We start from the raw sequence: 24,112 nt of genomic DNA, 5'->3' as shown, positions 1-24,112 counted from the left end.
TTCCCAGGCCCCAGTCCAGCGCTTGAACCACCACACTAGCACAGTTAAAAGGTAAAGGTAAAGGGACCGTTGACCATTAGGTCCAGGTGTAACCAACTCTGGGGTTGCGGCGCTCATCTTGCTTTATTGGCCGAGGGAGCCGGTGTACAGCTTCCGGGTCATGTGGCGAGCATGACTAAGCCACTTCTGGCAAACCAGAGTAGCGCATGGAAACACCGTTTACCTTCCCGCCGGAGCAGTACCTATTTATCTACTTGCACTTTGACGTGCTTTCGAACTGCTGGGTTGGCAGGAGCAGGGACCGAGCAATGGGAGCTCACCCCATCGTGGGGATTCGAACCGCCTACCTTCGGATCAGCAGGGATGGCGTCCCATCCGCAACCTTTTGAAAGCACTGGATCTTTACCTCTCTGGACCCTGTGCTCTCCCACTGTGAACCCCTGATCTATGGCACTCCTAAGCCTGCACCCCAGTTCCTGAATTCCAGCTCCAACGTAAGGTTGATTTACAAGTCCCACAAGGCACTGACGGTGCCTAATAAGCGTATCCTTCCAGTAAAGATTGCTTCCATTTTAAGTGCCGTAACATGACACAGACGAATGGAAATTTATATTCAAATACATATTTACCCATTACATTGTAATAAATATTGCACTGCATATTTATTAATCGGAAGAGGCCTTTGTATAAGGGTTTTCAAGTGTTCAAAGCCCTTCAAATGCATTATCTTGTAATCTTTATGACAGCTGTGTCAGGTAAGTATTATTCTTCCCCCGTTTTCACAGACAGGGGCTGGGGGGGGCCTTAGGCAACCCTGTCATCCTAAAGCCACCAACCGAATTCATCATGGCAGAGATTAAAACCCAAGACAAAAACTTCCAGCAGATGTATTTTTAAACCAGTTTGGGGGCTTTTATAAGCCTAAGCTCCTTCCGCTCCTCTGAACCGTGAGAAATTCGGGAGCAGCGCTATTTGGGTTCGAGAAGAGAACACTGGAGATCACTCACGGTGTTCTTTCAATATTTGCTCTATTTAAAAATATACACAAGCAGAGCATGAAGCGAGGGGGGAGGAGGTAAGGTACATGGGAAGGGCTGCAGCTCAGCTGGCAGGGCGCATGCCTTTCATGCAGAAGGTCCCAGGTTCAATCCCTGGCATCTCCAGTTAGTAGTAGTAGTTGTAGTAGTAGTAGTAGTAGTAATAATAATAATAATAATAATAATAATAATAATAATAATAATAATAATTTATTGATACCCCACCCATCTGGCTGGGTTTCTCCAGCCACTCTGGGCGGCTTCCAGCGGAATATTAAAATACAATAACCTATTTATTAAACATTAAAAGCTTCCCTAAACAGGGCTGTCTTCAGATGTCTTCTAAAAGTCTGGTAGTTGTTTTTCTCTTTGACATCTGGTGGGAGGGCGTTCCACAGGGTGGGCGCCACTACCAAGAAAGCCCTCTGCCTGGTTCCCTGTAGCTTTGCTTCTCGCAATGAGGGAACCGCCAGAAGGCCCTCAGTGCTGGACCTCAGTGTCCGGGTAGAACAATGGGTGTGGAGATGCTCCTTCAGATATACTGGACCGAGGCCGTTTAGGGCTTTAAAGGTCAGCACCAACACTTTGAATTGTGCTCGTAAACATACTGGGAGCCAGTGTAGGTCTTTCAAGAATGGTGTTATGTGGTCTCGGCGGCCGCTCCCAGTTACCTGTCAAGCTGCCGCATTCTGGATTAGCTGTAGTTTCCAGGTCACCTTCAAAGGTAGCCCCATATAGAGCGCATTGTAGTAGTCCAAGCGGGAGATAACTACAGCATGCACCACTCTGGCAAGACAGTCTGGCGGGCAGATAGGGTCTCAGCCTGCATACCAGATGGAGTTGATAAACAGCTGCCCTGGACACAGAACTGACCTGCGCCTCCATGGACAGCTGCGAGTCCAAAATTACTCCCAGGCTGCGCACCTGGTCCTTCAGGGGCACAGTTACCCCATTCAGGACCCCATTCTGGGGTAGGGGAGACGACTGCCTGAAACCCTGGAGAGCTGCTGCCAATCAGTGTTGACAATATTGAGTCAGATGGGCCAATGGTCTGACTCGGTATTTTGCAGCTTCATATGACCCTCTGTGCATGCCTTCCTGGCAGCAGATCCACTGTCTTACATGAGGTCTGCAGACACCCCAGCTCACAGATCTCCCTCCAGGGCTGGCAGATCCAGCCTCCAAGGAGCGTGCTGCAGCTGTTGCTGCCACTGCAGCAGCCGCCGCCGCCACAGCAGCAAAGGGTGATGCATTCTCTGGAGGCAGGATCTGATGCCCCTGCGGAACCTGCCGCCCAAGGCAGTAGCCTCACCATGCCTCAAGGGTGGGCCGGCCCTGTCTCCCTCTCACTGGCCCTGTTTGTTTGTCTCTAAAACAGCAGTTTCATCTCACACCCAAAGCTTTGATCAGCACCCCACTCTGGTGGTAGGTGGAGGGGAGGGAAGAAGGAAGCTGCAATACCTTTCAAATTGTGATGCAGAAGGTGGGGAGCTGTTCTGCAGCCTGAGGGTCACCTTCCCTCTTGGGCAACCGTGCCAGTGGTGGGGAGACTCTTGGGGAGCTGGACCTGGAGTTCCTGCTCTGGTGGGTTTTACTTCCCTACCATTCCAAGCATGCAATTCTCCCATGAACGTAATAAGGTGCCAGAAGCCATTCTGGGACATGAACGAGGTTGTTCACTCACCGCAGCATCGCAAAGCATCAAGTTGTTGGCGTCTGTCTCGGGGGACAATGGAAGAGTGCGCCTTTGCAGGTGAAGTCAAACTGTTCGAAGGTGGCTGCTGTGGCTGCAGAGGCCGATACAGGAGAGACATGTTTTGTTGCAGCTGGGGCAGATGAAGGCGTCCGGTTGTGCTCTTGCAGATGCACCATGGTGTTTCTTCTCTCTGTGTTTCTCCCCAGGAATCCTTCCTCCTCTGGTCACTGCTTGACCTGCGGTCATCTGCAAGGGATCCCCATAGGGTGGGGTAGATGTTGCCAGCCATATTTGCTGACGTCTTTGTAACGGCGAGCTGGACTGCCGACGGGCCTGGTGCCTGAAGCCAGCTCCCCACAGAGCAAGTCCTTGGGGATCCTGCCATCTTCCATTCTGTGGACAAGACCAAGCCTGTGTAGATGTCGCTACGACAGGAAGGTGGGCTTGGAAAAACGCGTCTTTGTTTGAAACTGCCCATGCAATGCCCAAAACCTTCCTGACGTAGCACATGTGGAAGGCATTGAGGCGCTGCTCCTGGTGGCTGAAAGTTGCTCACGACTCGCTTCCATAAAGCAGCGTGCTCAACACGCAGGCGAGGTAGACATTTGTCTTGGTATTGGACGTTGGCATCACATTCTCCCATACCCTTTTGGGGAGGAGAGCCATTGCCATAGCTGCTGGCTCTCCCAAATCAGTACAGTGGTACCTCGGGTTAAGTACTTATTTCGTTCCAGAGGTCCCTTCTTAACCTGAAACTGTTCTTAACCTGAAGCACCACTTTAGCTAATGGGGCCTCCCGCTGCCACCGCGCCACTGGAGCACGATTTCTGTTCTCATCCTGAAGCAAAGTTCTTAATCCGAGATACTATTTCTGGGTTAGCGGAGTCTGTAACCTGAAACGTATGTAACCCGAGGTACCACTGTATTCCGAATAGTGTTGCAAGCTGGTGGTGATCTCCGCAAAGCCACACAAATTCATACCCAGGCCTAGCAATTTTATATAGACATGTAGTGCATGCACAGTCCGCCTCTTCTCCAAGGAGTTCCACACCAGGTTCTCAACCACCCTGTGAGGTAGACAAGTTAAGCGGCCCAGGGTTCCCCGTGGAGGAGCTTCAGACCTCTCCATTCCTTCTAGGGCGCAACTCTGAATTGCTTCGGCGGAAGAAGAGCGGGGGCTTTTCTGCTGAGTTGCTCGAGAGGGTCACACGTCCTCTCGCTCCCTACCGGAAGAGAAGGCCTTAGAGGGCCGCTCGCGGGTCTGCGGCCAAGCGCCCCACAGAGCAGCATTAAGAATGGCTACCTCTACCTGTCCAGGGCGAAAGAACGGGGTCAGTTTCCTATATCCGCGAGCGCACCCTGCAGGTGGAGAGGGCGCCCTTGGGCCCTCCCTCGCCCTGTGGCTGCGCGGAGAGGGCGAGAGCTGGCGAGGAGCAGCAGCAGCAGCAGCAGCACGTGCCAAGCCCCTCCTTCCCTCGCGCCGCTGCGCGCCATCCAGCCCGGGCCGTGGGAGCTGCCGGCTGTTGGCAAGAGAGGCGCGAGGCTGTCTGCGGCGACGGCGCGCCCAGGTTCGTCCTGCTGCGAAGCGCGAAGGAGGTTTTTGCGCGCGCGCGCGTTTTTTGATGTTTTGCGCTCTCTCGCGCGCAGCTCTCCAGATGTGCAGGCAGGCAGCGGCGCGCGGCGCGGCCACGAGCCCGTCGCCGGCTGCACAGGCTGGGAGAGAAAGCAGCGGAGCCCGCCGAGCTGGAGGGTGGCGCTGGGGGGTGGAGGAGGAGGAGGAGGCGAAGCGGCAGTGCTGCTGACGGGGATGATGGCGAGCAGCAGCTCCTGGGCAGCCGCACGGAGATGCCGCAGCCGGGCTTGCGCCTTCGCCTCCGCCGCCGCTGAGATACGAGCCGTCGGCCCCAGGTGAGCGCCCCCGCTGCTCCGGGGACGGGCGCGGGAGGCAGCAGGGATGTCCGCGGCCGCAAAGGCGGGCCAGGCCGGGGCTGCAAATGCCCAAGAGTTCCAGACGGGATAACGAGCCCGGTTGGAGGGGAGGGGGACGGCCGGGAGAAAGGGAGGGACGCTCCCCCCCCCCCCCGGGCTGGCTTAGGAGAAAGGCAGGGGGTCGGCGCGCAAGGAACGTCCCTCGTCAGGAGGCTGCTTTCTTCGGGGGGACATGCTTAGGTGGGAGGAGAACGGTGCCCGTTGGAGAGAGAGAGACGCTTTCTGCACATGCTCCGAGGCACCATGGCCTCGGGGCGAGCCTCGCGTTTGTAAACAGGTGCCCGAGCTCAGGCGAAGTCTTGCCCTTGCGCAAAGAGCGGGGGGCAGACGCCGCTGCCACCTCTGCCCGCCACCCACCTGCTGTCCCCCTTTTGGCGCCACGCTGGCCTCGTCGTCGGGGCTTCCCAGCAGAGCTCTGGCTTTCCCTCGTCGCGGAGGGTCGAGGGAGTAGCCCGGGAAGGCGAGGAGCTGCGGGCCGGCTGGCAGCAGCCGGGAAGCAGCTCTGGGCTTCTTCCCCGCTGACCTTGGGAAGCGACCTGCGGCTGCGGCTTTCTGCGCGAGCGGGGAGGGCAGCCGGGCAGGTTGGGCAGCAGGAGCGGGGGCGGCGGCGCGTTGCCCTCTAAGGTGGACGTGGCTCCGTCCGGGCTGGGCCGGCGTCGGGCACTCGGGACTTACGAGGGAGGATGGAGAAGAGGGGGGAGTCCGCCCGCGCTTTTTGCTTGTTTGTTTGCCTGGAAGGAGGAAGGGGCGGGTTAAAAGCCGGGACCGAGGAGAGAGGGGAGGCGGCGGGGGTGTCGTGACTTCAGGGCAGTCGAGGGGGCGGAGTGGCAGCTTAGCTTGGGATTCCTGGGCCTCCTCTGGAAGGGATGGGAGAGGGTAGGTTTGGAGCGAGCCGAGTCTACTTCGAAGGAAGTAGCAGCCTGGATTCTTGGGGAGGTGCTGTGGGCCCTCCCCTATAAAATGGATGGGCATTGCCCTAAAGTTGATGGGCATTGCCATTCAAACGGTGTGGATGCGCCCCATCATGTGGTCTATTACGCAGGGCGGGGTTTATCTGCCACCTCCCCAATATTTATCCAAGTTGGCACCCCTGGCTGTGGGGCAATCTCGGAAGCCTTTAATTTTTGAGGTGGAGAGATTTCCACTCTTTGAGGGAGGAGGGAAATGGGGGCCAATGAGACTCCCTCATCCTCTGAAGGGAGCAGATGAGGATTGGGTTGGAGGTGCCAGACTAGCTGGAAACCCCTTGGCAAACCTCTGCTGGCCTGCCACCTTATGGGTGCCAGCGACTCTCTGCCCCATAGTCCTTGCCATTCCCCCCTTCATGCAGGGGCCAAGATTCTGCCCAGGGGTTTGTTCCACATAGAACAGGGAAGGGTGGGCAAATGAACCAGAGACAGACGCCAGCTATGCTTCCACTCCGCCATTGCAATCTCAGTCACAGAATCATAGGGTTGGGAGGGAACCACGAGGGTCATCTAGTCCAACCCCCTGCAGTGCAGAAATCTTTTGCCCAAGGTGGGGCTCGAACCCATAATCCTGGCATTAAGAGTCTCATGCTCTGCCGACTGAGCTATCCCAGCTCCTCTTCAACCATTACATATTTACGCCTCTTATCAAAGGTGCTTCCCTGGGTCCCACAAGGCCCACCATCCCAGGGTGGGTGGGAGGTAACCAGAGGGGGAAATAGCACCTTTTTGTTTGTGGCTCCCAGTCTATATAATTCCTACTTGATTGGAGCCAGTCCAGGACTAAGCAAAGATTCACCACCACCACCAAGTTGCCTGAACATTTCAGCATGTTCTGTATTTTTGTTCTACGGTATAGTTTTGCTGTGGATTGTATTGGGTTTCTGGCTGCTTATCTCTGTGCTTTAATCTTCGTCATTTCTTTGTTTTGTAATCTTAATTAGTTGTGTCGCACCAAGGGAGTTTTATATACCGAAGCCTCCTTTAGCATCTTACGATTTAGGTGCATGGTGTACGCTCTGAGTGGCTTAAAAGTCTACACCTAAATTGCAAGATGTGGATGCAATAGACATGTTTGCAAACAGGCATATATGCTAGTCAGGGGTACGTGGTTGGCTGCATCTGCCTGTTGAGCATGCGTTCACTGAGCAATGTGTGAAACGTACCTTGGGGCACCAGGCATGGCTGTGCTTGTGTTTGACTCGGAGAGACACTAGAACACAAAGTGCCTGTGTCTAGGATCCTTCGTTGGCTGGCTGTAAGAAGAGATTATCTATAGGCAATTGAGAGGTGATCTACATACAGTATAGCTTTTTCCTGTGTGGGAAGTGTTTCTCTGCCCTGAGAAGTGCAATGTCTCATTTTGGATCTCTGAACAGAAATCGGCCTTAGTGTGCACATTTCGATATATGTATTGGGCACCTGTAATTTTCCAAAAGTGGGTTTTAAGGCATAGTTGGTGGGAGGACAGGGAATAGGATTTGGGGCTTCCGTTTGTCTCTTTTTGTCTTAGTATTTGACTTAGGAAATGTCTTTGGGTGAGGAAAGGGGAATATGTAGGGAGTTAGGAGTCCAGATTTTAGTCTTCCGTGGGTGAAAAGTGTATTCTGTTGAGTGTATGTGTGTTTTGGGGGAGGGAGTTGGCTGTCTTTGATTTATTATTGCTTGCAACTCTAGAGCAGACTCATTTTTCCAACGTGGCCAAGTCAATCTCACTCTGTGCCTCACTTATAAAATGAAGATAATGATGTTTCTTTGCCAAGCTGCAGGGCTTGGGAGGATAACTGATTGGTTGGGAGGTGCCCTGATACTGTGTTAGCATTGATGTTGTGGTTCTGTGGCTGCCAGGCTCCTGGTCTTCCTTTGTAGCCCACTGCCACGCATGTTAATGGAGAGGGGAGAAGGGGGAGATGTTTATTTCTGGAGTCAGTCCAGCCTTGAGCATAAGGATAGCTCTTACCATTTTGCCGCTGCCTCCCTGAATTATTCTACAGGTTTCGATAGTCAAGATTCTGAATATTTAATGCGCTTTAATCCTCCCTACCATTCTCACAGTTAAGGTGGTACGTGGCTGGCATTTCTCCCCAATCTTTCAATGTGGTCTTATGGACTAGGAAATGGGGGTTCTAGTCCACATTATTTTATTTATTTACTTATATATTAAAAATATTTCCAAACCACTATCTATTAAAAAATAATAACCAGAGTGGTTTACAAACAATTGTATATAAATAAAGCCATTGAAAGGTTAAAAAACAGAAATCAGCTAAGTACAGTGGTACCTCAGGTTAAGTACTTAATTCGTTCCGGAGGTCCGTTCTTAACCTGAAACTGTGCTTAACTTGAAGCACCACTTTAGCTAATGGGGCCTCCTCCTGCTGCCGCACCACCGGAGCACAATTTCTGTTCTCATCCTGAAGCAAAGTTCTTAACCTGAGGTACTATTTCTGGGTTAGCAGAGTCTGTAACCTGAAGCGTATGTAACCTGAAGCATATGTAACCCGAGGTACCACTGTATTGCATAAAGATTGTATACTTAATTGCCTGTAAAAACCTGACAATCACTTTAGAGATTGCACCAGAAGCGGTTTAGTCCTGCTAGCCACATGACCTGGAAAGCTGTCTGTGGACAAATGCCGGCTCCCTCAGCCTGAAAGCGAGATGAGCGCCACAACCCCATAGTCGCCTTCGATTGGATGTAACTGTCCCAGGATCCTTTACCTTTTTTTAAACAATATAGAAATTGGGTTTGGGTAGGTGATCCAGGCAATTGCCTGAGTAGGGTGGCCCAGACTTGAAGGCTGGTGTGCGTATATCCCTGTCTCATGCTATCAATCCACTACAGTACCGACATCAGGCATTGCTTCCTGGGAGAATTCAAGATGGCGGCGGCCTGCCACAGAACAGGGCTAAGTGGAAGCTCATTGGCAATAAAAAAAGTGTTGCTGGGCTAACACATATATGAGTGACTGCTGAGTGACTGGCAGCCAGCAGCCATACTGCATGGGGACTTTGATGGGAAGGGCACTGTCAACAGCACTGGGCAGGGAGCCATAACTGGGGAATCTTTTAAAGTCTGGCCCTGGCAATCAGGGTTCTTGGTTGTGCCAGAAGCCTACACACATGCTAGCCCAATGTTTCCCAAACTTGGGCCTCCAGCTGTTTTTGTACTATAGTTCCCATCATCCTTGCCCACAGGTCCTGCTAGCTGGGGATGATTGGAGTTCTGGTCCAAAAACAGGTGCAGACCCAAGTCTGGGAAACACTGCACTAGCCTCTCTGATTCAGACCTTCTCCAAAGTGTAGCTGCTGACGAGAGAGGTACAGTGGTACCTCAGGTTACATACGCTTCAGGTTACAGAATCCACTAACCCAGAAATAGTGCTTCAGGTTAAGAACTTTGCTTCAGGATGAGAACAGAAATCGTGCTCCGGCGGCACAGCGGCAGCAGGAGGCCCCATTAGCTAAAGTGGTGCTTCAGGTTAAGAACAGTTTCAGGTTAAGAACGGACCTCCAGAACGAATTAAGTACTTAACCCGAGGTACCACTGTATAGGGTTATGTAGCAGTTACAGTCCTGCTGTCTAAACTCTACAGGGATTCATATGTATTTTGTAACTGGGTTAAGAAATGGGAAGGTGGGACTGTGAGCTAATAATAATAATAATAATACCTTTATTGTCAATGTACAACCTGTGTACAATGAAATTAACCGAGCCTCCCCCCCCCCCCAACACTCAATCTCATTGCACTCTGTGTGCTTGTCACACAACAGACCAACCCCGAAAGTCAGTTGCACTGGATGCTGTTACGGTCCGCCCGTCCGTCCCCCCCCACACACACACACAGAGAGAAGGCAGAGATATGTACTTGGACAGCTCAAGTGGTGGTGGTCTAACTAGACAGATTTCATCATCTTCACAGCAGATCATCTCCTCTTGTGGTTCGGTCTATGAGCCTCCGCGGGCAGCATGGGGGTTAATGGGCCGTGCAGAGCGGTGAATGCCATCCTTATTTCATAAGTCTGTGTCTATGCCCAGGGGTCATTCGGCACATTAGCCGAGTGCCCATAAAGCACACACACACACAATGCAGCTCGCGCACGGACCCTAAATGGTACATATTGGTTTCATGGTTCCTTCCAAGTATCAGAGAGATTGGGGGGGGGGGGGTTGGATGGCTTTACAGATCTCTCTCCTTTTCCTGGAGTGTAGGGCTGGGGCAGAGGGGAGTAGAGTTTGAGGGTCCACAACAGGGAAATCTTGCATGTTTCTAAGAAGAACAAGGCATTGTGTGGGATGCATCGCAGATGATGCCGCTTACCAATATAACACAGCAAGTATTCGCTCCCGTCTTTCTCCCGCTCTGTCTCATCTCTGTCACTTCAACACCCGTTAATAGTTGGTCTCCTTCCACTTGCTGGGGGCGAAGAATGGAATTTTCAGATACTGAGTGATTGACAGCTTGCTGCATTGCATCCCCTGAAGCCTACTTCACGGCCCCTCCCCCCTCCAATTTACATAGGATGCGCTCAGTCAAATTTCATTCGCTTTTCTGCATAAGAGTCCCATAACCTTAGACCATGGGTAGGCAAATTAAGGCCCAGGGGCTGGATCCGGCCCAATCACCTTCTAAATCTGGCCTGCTGATCTGGGAATCAACGTGTTTTTACATGAGTAGAATGTGTCCTTTTATTTAAAATGCATCGCTGGGTTATTTTTGGGGCATAGGAATTCGTTCATTCCCCCCCCCAAAAAAATATATATATAGTCCAGCCCCCCACAAGGTCTGAGGGACAGTGGACCAGCCCCCTGCTGAAAACGTCTGCTGACCCCTGCCTTAGACGATGGTCTATATAGTATGCAGTTTCATACTAACCCAGCTGGAAGCCTTTTCCTTTTCACTGTGTTAATTGCACACTGGGTCAAAGGGGGTGTGCTCAAGAGCATCATCCACCAAATGGTTTTCACTGTAAAGAGACAGTGTGGTATACTGGCTAGAGTGTCAGACCAGGAGCTGGGAGAGACCAGGGTTCAAATCCCCACCTGGCTCTGGCGCTCGCTAGGTGACCTTGACCCAGACACTGCCTCTCAGCTTGTCCTACATCACAGGGCTGTTGTGAACATTAAATGAGGAGGATTGGGGGTGGGGGAAACATGCACGTTTCTTTGAGCTCCTTGGAGGAAAAGGTGAAGTATAAATGCAATCGGTGAATGTTTGCTGCAGAAGCTCAGCTGTGTTCCAGAGCTTTCCCATAACAAAATTCTGCAACAGAAACCTGTGAAAAGTGGGTTGTGGGGTTCTTGGTGCAGCTGGCATATGAATACTTTCTAGAAACCCCTTCCAGCGCCACCACGCCAATCCTGGCCCATCATCAAGCACTGGAAGACTGTGCAACACATTTGCACCCTGAATAGGGAGATGGGAAGCTGCCTTACAATGAATCAGATGAGAGCCAGTGTGGTGTAGTGGTTAAGAGCGGTAGACTCGTAATCTGGGGAACTGGGTTTGCTTCCCTGCGCCTCCACATGCAACTGCTGGGTGACCTTGGGCCAGTCACCCTTCTCTGAAGTCTCTGAGCCCCACTCACCTCACAGAGTGTTTGTTGTGGGGGAGGAAGGGAAAGGAGAATGTTAGCCGCTTTGAGACTCCTTCAGGTAGTGATAAAGCGGGATATCAAATCAAAACTCTTCTTATTCTTCAGTCCACCCAGCTCAGTGCTGTCTGCACTGACTGGCAGCAACCCTCCAGAGCTTCATGCCCCCAGCCTGGCCTGAGGAAGATGCCATGTCTTGAACCTGGAACCTTCTGTATGCAAAGCAGGTTCTGTCCCCCTGAGCTACGCCCATTTTGGCACTCGCTGCCCAACAGCTTGGCTGTTTCTCATTGAGGGCAGCCAGTTCCCTACCCGGGTCCTGAATTAGGTCAAGAAAGCCGGTCCACTCGTCACAAGCCATACTGTGCCTTTCAGTCACCTGCAGGCTGGTCTTTTTTTCTGGAACGGAAAGGTATTCAACGGTGACCTTGGCTGCGCGAGAACTAGAGCGCAACACTTTTGTGCAGAAACGTTGGCCCCCCTCCATCTCTCACAAAGTGCTGCCTCGTTCGAAGGATTAAAGAAGAAGAAAAAGTCATTACTGATGAAATCTCTGCGCATGTAATTGTTTTGGTTAAATTAAAACTCTGCTTATTCCTTCCCTCCCCAGGCCGCCCCCCCCCCGCCAGCCTGTGCACACCTTGCTGCCTTTGCCTTGTGCTGTTTCTGTCATGCTCAGTTGCGCAACGTGAAAGGCGAGGGATCGACTGGTGTCCTAAATGGGGAAAAGGCAGCACTCAAGTGCAGCCATCATTGTTAACCCTTGTTTAGCAACCTGGATGTTCTTTTCGACAAGAGAGCAGCCCAGGCCAGTCTCAAAAAAAGAAAAAAGAAAAAAGTTGGGCTCCAAGCCAGATCATTTCATGGCCCGTGCAAAGGATTATATACCGTTTTCATTTTGGATTAGCCTGGAATATTAACTGCAGTGTCCCTGTTCCATGCTTGCAGCGCTGCAACCGTCATTGAGCCAGTGCAGAGAGTAGCAGGACAGAGTATTGTTCGGCTTGGTGTGGAAAGGCTTCTCCCCAAAGCCATGGTGGGGGAACTGGAGTGCTTGGTATTTTTTAATTTATTTAATCGTTTTTTCAATACAAACAACAACCACAAACACATACAACAAAAACCGCAATAACACAATTTAACATTTCAGATTTGAGTACTGATATACAGTGGTACCTTGGGTTACATACGCTTCAGGTTATATACGCTTCAGGTTACAGACTCCGCTAACCCAGAAATAATGCTTCAGGTTAAGAACGTTGCTTCAGGATGAGAACAGAAATCGTGCTCTTGTGGCGCGGCGGCAGCAGGAGGTCCCATTAGCTAAAGTAGTGCTTCAGGTTAAGAACAGTTTCAGGTTAAGAACAGACTTCCGGAACGAATTAAGTACTTAACCCGAGGTACCACTGTACCTATGACTACACCTTTTTAACAATATTTTCCCACCTCTCATCCCCCTACTTCCCACCACCGCCTTATCGCTTAAATATTCCTTCCAGATTTCTTCATATTTATCCATTCTTAATTTGCGTCGACATGCAATTCGTTCGTATGTGGCTAGTCCTTATTGTCAATCCATGTGCTCAATGGAATCTTTTTGCGGCTCTTCCAATTCATCAGAACAAGTTTTTTTGCTTCTAATATGGCACGGTGCATCCATTTTTTTTGACGAACTGGAGTGCTTGGTACGAAATGAGACGATTGGAATAGTGGGCATATCGGGAACCTGGCAGAACACAGAATAAGTTTAGTACAGGATTATCAAAAGGAGAAAGTGGTTTAATAATGGGTGATAGCAACTATCTCGCCACATGGAACACAAATTTTTGAGATAGCAACTAACTCTGTCACCTCGCTTGGATAAATATACACAGCTTTTCCAGATAGTTTAAATGACTGCTACTGTGGACCATCTGGCTAAGGAAATTATTAGATAACCTAAGGAGAGCTTTGCCCACATAGCAGTCTGCTCCCACGGTGGCCAACTTGATGCCTCTGGGAGGCCTACCCACCCCCCAAAAAAAAGAAATGGGGGGGTGGCATTCTACCTCTCCAAATTCCCAGAAACTGATATTCAACGAAGTATACAGCCTCTGACCCTGGGTGCAGTACAGTGGCAACTTGGTTCTAAAATTTAATCCGGTCCGGAAGACTTGTTCCAAAACCAAGGCACACTTTCCCATAGAAAGTAATGCAAAATGGATTAATCCGTTCCAGACTTTTAAAAACAACCCCTAAAACAGCAATTTAACATGAATTTCACTATCTAACGAGACCATTGATCCATAAAATGAAACCAGTAATCAATGTACTATACTATAAATAAAACAGTATTGTAGATTATAAAAATTAATATTTTTTTTCTTACCTGCACTGATGATAGTCATTGTTTGGATGGGGGGCTTTTATCCATTTCCACAGACAATCAATCAATCAATCAATCAGTCAGTCAGTAGCTGAACTGTGATCCACACAATTACAAAAACAAATTAACTGAAAAAGCCTCAAAACAAAAAATGCAAAATAAATAGCAAAAACAAAAGCACCAAATATAAACTCCAAATATCACCTCAGAACACTGCAATCAGAAACGGAAAGCTTGAATTACAATGGGGGGGGGGCTCAAATTAGCAGCACAACAGGAAACACGGGGGGACTCAAAATGGAGCACATTCGGCTTCTGAAAAAAAGTTCGATAACCAGAACACCTACTTCCGGTTTTGCAGCGTTCAGGTTCCAAGTTAGTTGTTCTTGGACTAAGCTGTTCGAAAACCGAGGTGCCACTGTATTGCTATTATGAGCTATCTTTCAAGGGCTGTCCCATGGAAGACGGAGCAAGCTTGTTTTCTCCAGCTCTGGAGGGTAGGACTCGAACCAGTGGCTTCACGTTACAATAAAGGAGATTCTGAACTAAACGTCAGGAATAACTTTCTGGCAGTAAGAGCTGTTTGACAGTGAAATGGACTCCCTCAGGAGGTTGTGGACTCTCTTTCTCTGGAGGTTTTAAAGCAAAGGTTGGATGGCCACCTATTGGGGATGCTTTAGCTGAGACTCCTACACCGCAGGGGGTTGGACTAGATGACCCTTCTGACCCTACGATTCTGTGAAATGTTTAATACAGTACAGACACTCAATTTGTTCAGGAGACCTATGTACCTTTTACAGTGCTTTGCTTTCAAGAATTCCTTGTACACGGCACGGCTTCTTTACCAATTCATGAGATGTAAATCACTACTAAGGGGGGGGGAACTCCCTCAGGTAATTAGTAGGCCTGTCACTAAAGAAAACTTAGTTGATTAATCTTATAAATTGCAGCTGATTAACTGATTAATCAAAATATTTCTGAATTTGCATATGGAGGGAACCAAAACTAGTGAAACAAAGCATACTTCTTTTGCTTCCAAATGATGTGTGTGTCTGTGTGTGTGTGCGCACGCGTGTGTGCATGTATCACGAAGGCATCTGAAGGCAGCTCTGTTTAGGGAAGTTTTAAATGTTTGACGTTTTGCCGTGTTTTTAATATTCTGTTGGGGGCCGCCCAGAGAGTCTGGGGAAACCCAGCCAGATGGGCAGGGTATAAGTAATAAATTTATTATTATTATTACTACCAATAATAATAATTACAGAGAACCAGGCAGGGAGCCTTCTCGGTAGTGGCACCCGCCCTGTGGAATGTCCTCCTACCAGATGTCAAAGAGAAGAACAACTACCAGACTTTTAGAAGACATCTGAAGACAGCCCTGTGTAGGGAAGCTTTGAGTGTTTGATGCATTACTGTATTTTAATATTTTGTTGGAAGCTGCCAAGAGTGGCTGGGGAAACCCAGCCAGATGGGCGGGGTATAAATAAATAAATTATTATTATTATTATTATTATTATTATTATTATTATTATTATTATTATACCTTCATAGAAACCACCACCACCACCCCTTTTGCACACAATACAAATAAAACGCCTCCAATAAGAATTGCCTTTAAACTACTGGATTGCCATTTTCTCTCTTATATACCTGCCAGCTAAGATTCCACTTCATGGATCTGACAAAGGAATCTTGAATCCCTGAAAGCTTATGCCACGATGAATTTCTTAGCTTTTAAGGTGCCACCAGATCCTTTGTACTTGTTGCTGCAAGAGACTTAACGCTAACAAAGATGCTTGTTTGAGACTAACGAGAGACTAATTTCCTCTCTGGAAATGCTAATAAGACGGGGTTTGTTTGCCATCTTCAGTTTTTGTACGCACTTGTATTTAAAAATAAATCAAAATCCCCTGCTGATTATTTGGTCTTTTCTAGTCAATGAAATCGCAGCTGATTAATTGAATATTGCACTCTTAATAGTTTCGGCTCACTCTGTGGAAACGCCGCCTCCTGCACAGTTCCCAGCTCTTTCTAACTTCCCCCTTGCTGGTTCTTCCGTTGCATTTCTTCATCTTAAAAGGCACAAGTAGCAAATATTCATCTCTCTGGGGAAAGCTGGCATTTGACTCACTGGAGATGTGCTAGTGTCCACCATCTCTTACCAGCATCTAAGTGCTGTTTTGTAAAATAATAATAATAACAATAATAATAATATCTCACATCCTTCCATGTATTAATCCCCATCTTTTCGATATTTTAAGATGAAATGGATTTCCCTTTTCTTGCAGGAGGCTCTGTCAGGGTTCCTCTGCATTGTGAGCTTTGCAGCATATGATTTCCCTCTCTAAATTCCATGGGATATAAAACTCCCTTTCCCCAGGGAAATGAAGAGTAGACAATCATCCCTCTCTTTCCTTGGGTCCAGGCGGGCTTTATTTGCCCAGCCCTCGAGGCATGTGTGTCACAGTACACTGTCTTGCCTCATGAGCGGCTGCTGAGCTCGTTATCCTTGAAGCAGACACAGTTGACATTGCTTCATTAGCCTCATTAGCAGGTTGCTGTGGTGCCAGGCTTTGAAGGCTTTGTATTAATTTACATGCAAACACATATTGGGGAGGGTGAGTTGACACTGCGTCCTGGAATGGGGGAAAGAAGCTGGGGGTATGCTTCCTTTAACCTTAAAAGCAGAGGCCCTTGCAGTTCTGTGCTAAGGCATTTGGAAATTCTGCAACCACAAAGACCCTAATCACACCATGGTAAGGAGCGAATGTTACTGTATGCATAATACAGTTCATTCTTTTTTAAAAAATGGCATTCAGATTTTATTTTATTTTACGGTGGTACCTCGGGTTACAGACGTGAACTTCAGGTTACAGACTCCGCTAACCCAGAAATAGTACCTTGGGTTAAGAACTTTGCTTCAGGATGAGAACAGAAATCGCACGGCGGCAGTGGGAGGCCCCATTAGCTAAAGTGGTACCTCAAGTTAAGAACAGTTTCAGATTAAGAACGGACCTCCAGAACAAATTGAGTTCTTAACCCAAGGTATCACTGTATTTTTGTAAATGGCTGATGTGGATGAGTGTACAAGAAGAGGAGAGGAACTCAGAGCATTGATAAAGTACAGTACAGTCGCACCTTGGAAGTCGAACAGAATCCGTTTCGGAAGTCTGTTCGACTTCCGAAACACTCAGAAATAAAAGCACGGCTTCTGATAGGATGCTCCTGCAGCCAACTGGAAGCCGCAGAAGCCCTGTCAGATGTTCGGCTTCCAAAAGAACGTTTGAAAACTGGAACACTCACTTCCAGTTTTCGATTGTTCGGGAGCCAGAACATTCGACTCCCAAGGTGTTCTGGTGCCGAAGTACGACTGTACTCCCTGGCTGTGGGAAATCCCATTCTAAAGTCTCAGTGGTTTTCCAGGGCTGCAATCCTATGCATACTTTTTTATAAAGCCCTACATGGCTTGCATCCAAGCTATTTAAAATACTATATTTCCCTCATGCAAACCTGCCTGAGATCTTTGGGGAGGCCCTTCCCTTGGTCCCACCACCCTTACAGGGTGGGGATGCAGGACAGGGCCTTCTCAGTGGCTGCTCCCAGATTGCAGTACTCCTTCCCTAGTGAAGCTAGACTGGTTCCCTCCATGTTGTTCTTCCACCGACAAGATTATTTTTGTTCCAACAGGATTTTGGGAACTGACTGCTTTTAATTAAAGGGCTGATGCCAGGCTGTTTTTATAGAAATTATTTGTTATGTTATAAATATATGATGATGGTGATGATAATTGGGAGTAAACCCTACTAAATATGAACAAGGTTGCAGCCTTTTTTCTTTTCTTTTCTTTTTAAAGTAATAGACAAGTTTGTTTGGTCTTATCTCCTCAGCCATTACCTACCACTTATTTGGTTTTTTGCATCCTTTAAATATGCAAATTATTTCACAATCCTTTTCTCATCTGGGGGTTACCAGATTTTCAACTGGCCAGTGTGCAGTTAACAGTTGCTTGGTGTGCAGACAGACACACTGTGAAAAATGATGCCTGCTGGTTTCTGCACCTCGTTGTTGCTGTTAAAAGAAAGCAGGAGAGGAGGTTAGAACATGTTATCCTAAAACAACAGCCCTGCAAGACAGATCACATGTGTTTATTTAAAGAGACATGCATGCAGGTATGTTTCCTATGCCCATGGAGCAAATTTCAGCTTTAGAGAGATAATTTAAGCGAGGAGAATAAAGATAAAGGTACCCCTGACCATTAGGTCCAGTCGTGGCCGACTCTGGGGTTGCGGCGCTCATCTCGCTTTATTGGCTGAGGGAGCCGGCATACAGCTTCTGGGTCATGTGGCCAGCATGACTAAGCCGCTTCTGGCGAACCAGAGCAGCGCACGGAAACGCCGTTTACCTTCCCGCCGAAACGGTACCATACTGAAGAGCAAAAAGGTTTCTCCGGAACTTCAGGTGTATTCTGGTTCCCCTCTCCCTTGGGCTGCTATAATTTATTTCTTTTCAAAAATGAGATTCTGATCCACCACATCTAGCAGCTTGTGCCCTTCTGCATTCTTCAGGCAGGAAGTGCAAGCTGCGAGAGTCTTTTCTTCTTCAAGGCCATCTTGTAAATTCATGGGTGAGCAAGGATTTGAGTCCATTTCGATCTCCCAAGTTACTGGACCATAAGGAAGAGACGGCCTCTTCGTCTCTGGATTCTTCACACTCTGCTTGAGAGAGGTCCCCACGTTCCATGCTTATTCTCGGGTTTTGCTGTCCCAAACAATTTTTGGTGGCTCTGTGCCCCCCTGGTCTAGAAGGAACCCCACGCAGTGGCTCTGTGCCGGCTGGTCCATTAGGCCTCTGCGCTCCAACCTCTGTCTGCCCTCAGCCAGCCGCTACCTGCCTGGCTGTAGGCCTCCTCTTTCATTAATCTCAGCTTCGCCCATGGTTGGGGCAGAGCCCTACGCGTGCCAAGGGGCCAGCCCCTGTCACTGCTTTCTTTTGTGACCTTACGTAATTTCCTCTCATCAGTTCCAGTAGGTTTCTCACCTTTCCTTGCTCTTGGGATGCTTAAGAAAGCGCCGCTCCCCTGACTCATCCCCCCCCCAATTAAAAAAAAATCCCGATAAAATATTAGCTGCACAATAGCTCCTTTCTGGGTTTGGAGGAGTGAGACTCATCCCTTGTCCCTGACACTCCCAGCATCTTACAGCACCTCTATAATGAGTCACGCGAGCGAGACACACACACAAACACCCCACCTTCCACGCTGCCGCTGTTGACGGATGGGTCTGTTAGCGGCTGTGGCCCACGTCCCCTCCTGCCAGCTCCGTGGAGATTTATGCCTTTAATATCCCCAGCCGTACAAGGGTTCTCACAGCAGTGAAGCAGCCCCCAGGACAAGTCAGCATGCGGAAGGGACTTTGTGCACCAAGAGTCTTAGTTAACAGCCTGAAATGCAGCAGACAGTGGCTGGGAGACGGGGGGGAGGAGAAGGGAACGAGGCTAGCTTCACAGTCAACCTTTTTCTTGTGTGGATATTCTTTGGGTAGTAAGGGGAAAGTGTCTTATGTCCTTATGTGTAATGAGCGCATGCATGTGCAGCGAAACATGCACACAGGTATGTGTGTTAAGGGGGGGGAGGCTGTAGCTCAGTAGTGGATTCATTCAGCTTGTTTACAGGCAGTCTGGGGTTCAATCCCTGCCATTTCTAGTTGTTGGTGGGTTTTTTCCTTGAGAATTATGTAGCAGGTCATGGGAAAGACCTCCCGTGTTTTGTAAGATCCTGCACACCTGCCACCATCCAGAATAGGCAGTGCTAAGCTAGGTAGACACATAACCTGATGATATAAGTAAAAAAACTGCTCCTTTTCCCTTATGGGGTACTCAAGAACCCATATAGAGTCCTTTTGTAGGTTCTGTATCAGTAGGAGAAAATAACAGAGACCAACCAGAGAATATTGAGAAGCAAAGCAGCTAGTAAGCCTGATCTTTATTAACTGTTGCAACAGGGTGCCCCCTTCACACGCAGGAGAAGGAGGAGGACCCCAAACAAAGGTGTGCGCGCCCTTATATAGACATTTTAAATTGCCTGCCCTGGAGTCCAAGACCATCCCAGAAACATCATACATACATCACAGAAGGGGTGTAGCCCAAGACCACCCCCCCAGATACATCATACCTACATCACAGAAAAGGCGGTCTACAACAGAAATCTGAGTGCGTTGTTTATCTCCTGTCTGGCAACTTACCTGATTGCATTATCTGGGTTTTGGCCACTCTTTTGTTATGATATCTACTTAATTCCTGAATCTAGGTCACAGGCTCACACCATATCTTGAATGTGCCCTTAAGATTTGTGAGGAAAGAGACAATGGGGAGGTTTCCTACTTTGACCTTGCCGGAAAATATTTGAGGTCAATTTGTTCAAGACCTTTTCTGTGGGGTTTCAGACATGTGGTTTATATATACAGTTATGAACATTAATTTTTTTATAACTGACCTTAAAATTCTTATAACACTGATCTTGTACAGTGTTGCTTCCCTATGTACACATGTCCAAACACAAGCTTTTTCCCCCTACATGGAAGCAATAGTCATGTCAGGGGGGAAAACATCATGTGTGAAACTACCTAATAGTACTGCCGCTATCCTGTAGTCACAGCTTTTCACTCCATAACTAGCTCTTCCTTAAAACATGGCCACACTGAACCAAACCAGTAGCCCACCCAGTTAATATGGACAGATGCAGCTGTCTTAGACCAGTGGATCAACTCCGCATATCTGGTAGGGGTGTGCATCAGATTTGGACAGATCTTGAGCTGAGACAGGGTGCTTCGAGGGGTTTAGGGGCAGGATCGATATCGGGGTTTCCCAAACTTGGGTCTCCAGCTGTTTTCGGACTACAACTCCCATCATCCCTAGCTATCAGAACCAGTGGTCAGGGATAATGGGAATTGTAGTCCAAAACACCTGGTTCCCATGCTTGTAAACCCTGATCTATATGAAGCTGCGTGGGACGCGGGTGGTGCTGTGGTCTAAACCACAGAGCCTAGGACTTGCCGATCAGAAGGTCAGCGGTTCGAATCCCTGCGACGGGGTGAGCTCCCGTTGCTCGGTCCCTGTGCCTACTCACCTAGCAGTTCGAAAGCACATCAAAGTGCAAGTAGATAAGTAGGTACCACTCCGTCGGGAAGGTAAACGGCATTTCCGTGCGCTGCTCTGGTTCGCCAGAAGCGGCTTAGTCATGCTGGCCACATGACCCGGAAGCTGTACGCCGGCTCCCTCGGCCAATAAAGCGAGATGAGCGCCGCAACCCCAGAGTCGGCCACAACTGGACCTAATGGTCAGGGGTCCCTTTACCTTTACCTTTACATGAAGCTGCATGAGTTGAAGCAGGGTCCCCTGAAGTGCTTCATTGTGCCTTGGTGGTTCAGTGGTGGTGGTAGTGAGCTTTGCAGAAACCAAAAGTTATTTCTCTAGCTTAAGGAAAATGCCAGACTGAGGCAAGGGGGGATGGAATGTGCTCCTTTGCACCTGACAGGTATAGCTTGTAATCAGGTGTATTTATTTCGCAAGTGCTCTCCAATCCCAATGCTTTGTGGAAAGGAGCATCTTTGCAAGAGCAGAACTTGCATCTCTAAGTCATCGGCATGGGTGGAGAGCTCCTTCACAACTGACAGACCTAGCTCATGATCAGAGCGAATGGTTTTACCCAGGAAGCAAATCCCTTTTAGTTCTTCCCACCCCAAAATCAATGGTAAAGGCACTTAGCACAAAAGTCCCGGGGGCTATTTGACTGCAGTTTGGCAGATTTCTTATCCAGAGGGGCACTTCTCACTAATGCCTGTAAATTTCATTTTAATTCTACACGAAACACATGGGAAGTTTAAGTGATTCCTTTTTCACCCTAAAACTGTAAAAGCTGCCCTTGCAGGAAAATCACTGCACCTATCTATCTGAAATTTGGCAGTATCCCTGCTCTCAAAATTGGCAACCTTTCCTGCAAAGGTTATGTAATTGAAATACTTTATTGTCACTTGTACAACTTGTATACAGTGAGATTACACGAGCACCCCTCCACTCCGCTCGCTTAGTCTTAATTCCCCTCATTTACTGACGCACACCCACCAAACCCAAAAGTCAGTTGCCCTGTTGTTATCTTTTCATTCAGCAGCCTAACAGCCCATGGATAGAAGCTGTTCTTTACCCTGTTGGTGTGACTAATCATGCTTCTATATCTTCTGCCCGAGGGCAGGAGATCAAGAAAGTGCCGGCCAGGGTGTGAATCATCCCTGAGAATTTTCCTCATCTCCTGAGGCAACGTTCTTCCACAATGTCATCCAGTGGATTCACGGGACAGCCCATAATATCTTGTGTTGTATTCACCACCCTCTGTAGGCACTTCCTATCAGTTGATGTCAAACTAGCGTACCACACCGTGATGCAGTATGAAAGGACACTTTCTATTGTGGACCAATAGAAGGAGATGACCAAATGTTGATTGACATCATTCTTTTGCAATACTCTGAGGAGATGGAGTCTCTGTTGGGCTTTCTTAACCACCTAGGTTGTATTGCTTTTCCAAGTAAGGTATTCACTGAGATAAACTCCTAGGAATTTAAAGGAAGAGACTCTCTCCACACAGCCCATACATACATACATACATACATACATACATAAATTCTGCCCATAAATAAATATTGAAGTGTTGTTTTTCCCCCTTAGTGTTTTATTTTCTTCCAAAAGGTGTCTTGCACAATAGCCCCTGGGCCTATTTGTCTGAAATTTGGCAGGCTTTATCCGCTTTGGAGGCACTAGTGTGCCTACAAATTTTATCCACTTCTGCTGAAAGGGGAGGGAGTTAAAGCCTTTTTTTAAAAAAAAAAAAAAATCCAAATAGTGAATTAAGGGTGGATTGGGGGAGAGAAACTAACAGGATTTGAACAGACTCAGAACAAAATCAGACAGCCTACAAAGCAAGGTGAGCTGTTTCCCCAAGGCACTAAATCATGGTCCGAACTGAATCTAGTGGATGGTGCGCACTCCTACTATTTTAGTCTGGTGCTGCCTATTCTGCATGGTAACCTGACAACTGCGTTTTGTGGTAACCAAAGTTTCTGAGAAGTCTTCAAAGGCAGCTCTGCATACAGTAGTAGATTGTCAGTAGTTCACTCTAGAGATGACCATGGTGTAGATATAGCTGTGGCCAGGCTACTGCTATCTTATGCAAGCAGCCAGACTGCAGTAATGGGAACTTTGCTAAATAGCAGCAAAAGTCAAAATGAAAACATCAAGAGGGAAATTATGCAAATTGTGAATGTAGGTGTGGATTCGGGCCCCGCCACCCGGTTAATTAGGTGGCCCATAGCTGTCAATTAAATCAAGGATTATGCCCACGTGTATCTCAAAGTAGCCTCTGAATGCTTATGCTGCAGTACATTTGTTAGCTTCTAAGGTGCCACAGGGTTTCTTGCTTTTGCCCTCTAGTTCTCAGGCCATTAATCCCACTGGGGAATAAGGTTCTTTGTATAGACCAGGGTGCAGCCCTTCTTCCTTCCTCACTTCTGCCCCATCCTAAAAAGCCTGCCACTGACTCCTGCACATCTGAGAGTGCTGGGCATGCAGAGCCTGTTCTGCTTGGTTATGGTGGTAACTACCTTCTGATGCATATGGGACGTGGGTGGCGCTGTGGTCTAAACCACAGAGCCTAGGGCCTGCCGATCAGAGGGTCGGCGGTTCAAATCCCCGCGACAGGGTGAGCTCCCATTGCTCGGTCCCTGCTCCTGCTAGCCTAGCAGTTTGAAAGCACGTCAAAGTGCAAGTAGATAAATAGGTACCTCTCAGGCGGGAAGGTAAACGGCATTTCCATGCGCTGCTCTGGTTCGCCATAACAGGCTTAGTCATGCTGGCCTCATGACCCAGAAGCCGTACGCCGGCTTCCTCGGCCAATAATGCAAGATGAGTGCCGCAAACCCCAGAGTCGTCCGCGACTAGACCTAACGGTCAGGGATCCCTTTACCCTTTACCTTCTGATGCAGTACATGCCACCTGGACCCAGTCCAGCAGGTCACCCAAGCCTAGTGTTCCACCAGTAGGTACCTTCCTCACTATCCCCTGTCCCTTGGTGTGGAAGTGCCCTTTAATGGCAAGTTTTGCACAGGGACAAGAGCTTGAGCTAAGGTGCTAGCACAGCCCCCGATGATGCCCAGAGATGGGACCCAGCTGTGGCTTGAGGACTCCAGTTGTGCCTTCTGTTGGCATCAGCAGTTCATTCCCAGGTGCTTAATACCATCACACAGAACTGGAGGCTGTTGGTGGATTTGATCCCAGCCCCCACTACAGATTTAGGAAAAACCAATCCTGGGTGAATCCACGTTTTGTTAGCTTTGCTTTCAGTCAGGGGAAGGGGATTTCTGCCTGCCTCTTTGGAATTCTATAATGCCAGGAGGTAAGCGATGCTTGCAGCCTTTATTGG

The 24,112-nt window shown here is 48.6% G+C and overlaps 1 protein-coding gene across 5 annotated transcripts in view; it reads left to right on the top strand.

The window, feature by feature from the left end:
* Nucleotides 1-2,794: 2,794 nt before the first annotated feature.
* The window catches only part of LOC309525010 (G-protein coupled receptor 22-like), a 40,330-nt gene continuing 19,012 nt past the window's right edge, over nucleotides 2,795-24,112 (top strand). For 2 of the 5 annotated variants that reach the window (XR_014216043.1, XM_082210335.1), the window contains exon 1: nucleotides 4,328-4,641. The gene's annotated coding sequence lies outside the window, so the exon portion shown is untranslated. Of the gene's footprint in view, nucleotides 4,065-4,132; nucleotides 4,302-4,327; nucleotides 4,642-24,112 lie in introns of those variants that run through there. The other 3 variants (XR_014216041.1, XR_014216040.1, XR_014216042.1) reach the window with 3 other exon arrangements.

Source organism: Podarcis vaucheri (genome assembly GCF_965113315.1).
Source record: "Podarcis vaucheri genome assembly, chromosome: 2".
Taxonomy (NCBI): Eukaryota; Metazoa; Chordata; class Lepidosauria; order Squamata; family Lacertidae; genus Podarcis; species Podarcis vaucheri.
This window is presented reverse-complemented; position numbering and strand designations above follow the sequence as displayed.